This window comes from Physeter macrocephalus, chromosome 17, assembly GCF_002837175.3.
Source record: "Physeter macrocephalus isolate SW-GA chromosome 17, ASM283717v5, whole genome shotgun sequence".
Taxonomy (NCBI): domain Eukaryota; kingdom Metazoa; phylum Chordata; class Mammalia; order Artiodactyla; family Physeteridae; genus Physeter; species Physeter macrocephalus.
This window is the reverse complement of record NC_041230.1, coordinates 47,720,271-47,725,929: the sequence shown is the minus strand read 5'-3', so window position 1 is coordinate 47,725,929 and position 5,659 is coordinate 47,720,271.

Genomic DNA, 5,659 nt, shown 5'->3' with positions numbered 1-5,659 from the left:
GAGGCAGGTACAGGCTGGCACTGCTGGGCAGGGCACGGCGGGGGGGTGGGCGGGGGGTGGAGAGCTCGCAGAACGGGTGCAGAACACCAGAGAGGCGTGGTCGGGGAACGATGCTAAAATCCAAGTGGACAAAAAGCTTGGCTGAGGTCCTCTGGTCAGTCTGGGGCGAAGACAATAGGAACATATAGGGCAAGGAAATCGGTGGCCTGGATAACTCTCAGCCGGTACTGTTTATTCCAGGCTCACCCCTTTGGACGTTCTTTGTTCCTACATACTCTGCCATGGCGGTGGTGGGTATTTAAAAGCATTTGTTGAGTAAATGAATGGGAGGCTCCTTGTCCAAAAGAATGGTTGACTCTTCTGTCTAGACTATTCAGACTAACTGCGTTTGACTCAATGAATTGAAATTATTCAAGTCAAAGGCCAATTCTGAAGGATTTGGGGGGAGGCCTTAATTCACCAGGCTATTCAGAGGAAGATATTAAGTGGCTGGGCTGGCGATTGTCGCCACTTCGCCTCCTGTTTTAAGCCCCCTTGACAATGTCCATGTTTGCCGCCTCCAGTGAAAGCACAGACAAGAGAAGTATCACAAAGACACAGTCTGTGTGATGAAGAGAGTGAACCACATGACAGGTCCCATCAAAGCATGTTTTGTTCTGGAACTCTCTGAATGTCAGGCCTCAAAATTCTGGGGATCGAGACCAGAGCAGTGAGGAAAGGACTGTTTGTTGGATTTCGTGTGATACAGAGGATAGAATATGGACTGGGGAGTCACAGAGACCCTGGTTCAAATCCCAGATCCACTGCTTGTTAGCTGTGTTATCTTGGGAAACCTGCCAAATCCCAGCTCTGCCTCTAACCAGCTGTGGGATCCAGGGCTGGCTACTTAACTCTTTGTACCTCAGTTTTCTCATCTGTGGAGTGGGTACCATAATAGAACCTACCGCACTGGGCTGTTATGAATATTACATAAATGAAGTAATGAAGTAGCACATAGTTATTTATACATGTTTGTTTTAATAATGATTACGAGCACTGCTTACTATGTGATCATGTGTAAGATGTATCAGTGATGTCCTCACAGCACTGGAGAGGGAGGATAATAGTCTTACATGTCGAATGTAAGATGCATGCCACTTTCAGAAATATATATGAAATAAAATGAAATAAATGAAATAAAATGTCCATCCTCTGATAGAGGAAATAATAATAAATAATAAGTCTTTAACTCTCTGAGCTTGGGCTTCTATGTCTGCTCACAGGGCAGTTGTGAATTTCACGTGGCTAACGTGTGCTAGCACAGTGTCTGACAAAACACATCTTGTTTTCTCTTATTTTTCCTTCCTCCAATTTTGTCCTTCTGGAAGGACAAGGACTAGGCCCTTGAAGGCATTACCGACGCCTCGCCAGGTGACCTTGATCTTGGGCCTCCACTAGGTTTTCATGAAAAGGAAGGGAGTCGAGCAAGACTTTCCCAGGGGGCGGGGCCAGCCCAGGCTCCCTCATGGGTCCTGGCTCCTGTTCTCAACAACCCTCTTTCCCCGGAGGCAGGGGTGTTCCTGCTTTGACCCCACCGGCAGCCAGGCCAACAGAAGGGCGTGACCAGATAAGGGATGCTACTGTGCCGACTGGCCTACTACATGTGTCCTAACCTTCTTTTTTTTTTTTGAGCACAGGTCCCGGACGCGCAGGCTCAGCGGCCACGGCTCACGGGTCCAGCCGCTCCGCGGCATGTGGGATCCTCCCGGACCAGGGGCACGAACCCGCGTCCCCTGCATCGGCGGGAGGACTCAACCACTGCGCCACCAGGGAAGCCCCTGTCCTAACCTTCTTAATCTTTCTGCCCTAAGAGTTTCCCAGCCTGCTTTCTGATTATCCTCACCAGCCCAGAAGATTTGTGTCAAGTATCCCTTTGCCTAGTAGGGATTCTGGAAAACACACACATACACACTAACACACATACATACACAATACTTGTTCTGTATCCAGCACTAAGTGACTCAGAAATGGTGACTCATTTACTCCTCATATCAAAACTATGCCGTAGGAACCATAATTGTCCCATATTTATAGTAAAATAAAGGCATAAAGAGGTTAATAACTCGCCCAAGGTCATGAGCTTGTAAAAAGAGGTGTCAGAATTTGAACCTAGGTCTTCTGGCTTCAGAATCCCAGCTTTTAACCACCACTGTCTTTCTATGTGAGAAACAACCCCCTCAAACCCCATTATAATCGCCCTGCTCGTTACCTCCCCTCCTTCCAGCCCTTTCCCATCCCGGTTGAGAATCACTGCATTATTGGAGAGGTCTTATGGAAAAACCCCATACACCAAGATGGCACATATTTAAATAAAGCATATAAAAGAGGATGAGGAAACATACAGATCTGAGTATATGATTGGGATCAAGGGATGAAGTGTGAAAAAGGGAAGTTGGGAACACAGGAAGGCATCTGTTGTCACAGTGACTGGTGTGATGCTGGTACACAGCGAGCAGAGCCGGGGACCCAAACCCCCTGCGGGACTGTCTCTCGGACCAAGAATTGTGCAGCCCCAATGCCAACGGTGCCCCATGGCAAAACACTAAGCGCGATCTGAAGGGAAGAATGAAGCAGAGAAGGAACAAAAGAGACCTCCCCTCATCTCCTAGAAGTCAAGCTCTCACGTTTCCAGCTGGGGGTGTGGGCAGAGATCATCTCTGGGGTGAGGGTGAGGTGGGAAGGAGGCTCCCCCCAGGTGCCCTGCAGCCCACGACGACGTGTCTGCTGCAGAATCCACAAGCTACCCCGGGACTGTTACAAGGTCCTCTAATGAGCTGTGGTCAGGTTAGACGAAGCTTTCAGAAGAATGATGTTTGTAAAGTTATATTAAAAACAATGCTCTCTCCCCCTCGGGGAATGGGATTATTCCGAGGGTTTATGCTGCGGTTTGTAAAGTGCTGTCTGTGGATGAAACGTGTAGCATAAACCTACAAGGGAACTGCTGCAACCTGCCATTTAAAAGCCCTCTCCTTGCGTCATGACCTTCGACCCAGTGATGCCACTTCTAGGACTCTGAGTGAATCAAGGGGAGGGCCGAGACCCACGCAGAAAGATGTTCGTCACAGCATTATTTATAAAAGCAAAGAGCTGGATGCCCCTCAAAGGTTCGTTGATAGGAGAAATGGTAAGTAAACCTTGGTACGACTCTGTGATGGAGTATTTTGCAACCGATTTTTAAAAATCCCTTACAAAGCGTTTTGTTCATGTAGGGAAATGCTTTTGTATATATAATGTGAGGTAAAAACACAGGATACCAAATTATGTCACCTGACCTTTAACCCAGAAATCCCAATTTTGGAATCTATCCAACAATATTAAAACCAGCAGGATATAAGATAATATGCATAAGATTATTTACCGCTGTAGTATTTATAATGGATAAAACAAGAATAATAACAAAACTGAAAAGAACTGGAGTGTCCATCAGTAAGAGAATGCTTGATTAAACTGGGGCTGTTCCACAGCACAGAGCTGTATGCAATCATTTAAAAAAACTGTTTCATGTGTATGCGTTCCAAATATTGTTAACTGAGCAAGGCAAGTTTCTAAATAACGGGCAAAGTACTATCACATTAAAACACACACACAGAAACTCCACCCCTACAAATGCATATATACTCTGCATATTTGCATAGGCACAAAAGGTCCACAGTAACCACTTGGCCAAAGGGACAGGGTTGAGCGAAGATTTTTAGCTTTTTGTTCCTATCTCCATATTGTTTGACTTGTTTTGACAAGCATGTACCAACTTAGTAATGCAAAAAAATCTAACATGTTGAAAAAAATCAAGATGCACAACATTATCTCCACTGTATTAATATGCCTGGGATAGGGGAAAAGACCAGAGAGAAACGTTCTCATATGCACCGGTTGCTACTATGTAGTGTGCTGGAATTAGGAGTGATTTCTACTTTATTAAGTTTTTTTTTTTTTTGATTTTCTAAATTTTCCATCTTGGGTATCTATATTACTTTCCTAATCCGAGTGAATAAATGGATGATAGATGGATGAATACAAACAGACAGAAGATAGGAAAGAAGGGAGGGAGGGAGGAAGAGAGAAAGAAGGAAGTAGATTTAGCAATTCAATGAATGACAGCCTCCATTTTTCCTTGCATTTTCTTCTCCAGGGAATTCAGGGGTTCTGAGGTTCCCGTTTGCCCCACGCCTATCTGCTATCCCACGTCAAGGAGCCACACGGAGGCTCGCGCAGATGTGCAGCTGAACCTGATTATAGAGGCGGCAACATCTGCACGGTATGGTTTACGTCAATTCTATAATGGGCGAAACCCTCTGGAATTAATATCTGATGAAGAAATAAACCTGTTAACAGGACAGATTTATGGTATTCAAATGACTATTGATCCATTCAGTACACAACTAATAAAAACCTTCCTTGCGAGACCTTCCACCTTGCACACGCTTAAGCAAATGATCTCTAATAAACAAGTACCACGAGGACCCAAGGAAAATGTCAACCTATAAATTACCGAGCTTCCCTCTCTCTTCTTTCTCTCTCTCTCTCTCTCTGAATGGAGATGGATGTTAGGCACCAACATCTGGTTTATGCACCTTGTGATCAAGCCTAGAGATTCCCCCAAAGTCTTGTAACACATCAGAGATTCTTCCTTGTTGAACTGGGTACAACAGCACAAGAGCATCCTGCCTCTCAATAAGCAGCTCAGTGAAAACTACCAGACAACAACCATCTCCCAAGAGCTAATGGAAATAAACAAACGTAGTCTAGGAGCCAGGAAATATGGATTTGTGTCTCGGACCTGCACTCCTTTACCTGTGTGACCTTGGGCAGGTCACTTGACCTCCATGCTGCAATTCCAACGCAAATCAACACATAATCCAATAAAACAGTGTACTTAACCTCACGCGGTTAAGTTCCAAGCTACTTGCTGAAATGTCTGCAGACAGCTTACACACAATGGACGGCAATGGACCCAAGGTCGGGCATCTCCCAGCATCTCCCCATTCAGACAGGTACTGGATTCACGGGGCCTGGCCATACCCAATTCCCCCAAGTGCTAGAGGAGGGCTGGGTAACAGATTTATAATGGCTCTGATACAATGGAAGGGTAGGTCTGTTCGTCACAGTCATTCGGGGGAACAAACAGGAAGAGGCGCTTTCATCTTAGATTCCAAGATGGCCCTGAGTGTCATCTTCATTCTAACTAGACCGAAAGGAAATAACCAAGCAAATGTGGAGGACTGCACATTTGGAGGGTTTCCATTGGTCCAGATTGGAGCTGCTGGCCATCACTTTGCATGAATTGCGTAAATTAGCATTCAGTCACTTGGCCAGGTATTACTGCCAGGGACGGTGGGAAGGAGTGCCAAGGTGTGCCCAGGGATAAGCAGCGATTGTCTAACATCATCTGTCACGCTCAGCATTAGAGAAAATACAAATACGGAGAAATGTTGTCATGGGTTCATGTACTTATTCACCAGCCTAGTCCAAACCATTGCTTCCCTGGCCTTTGGACAAGTTTTTAATTTCATATCTCTGAGCTTAACCTTGTGCTTTTGGAATACAAAACTCTTAATATGTTCTTCACAGTTTTCTTATGAGGTTTAAGTGGGATTATGACTTTCTGGTCATAATCTGAAGC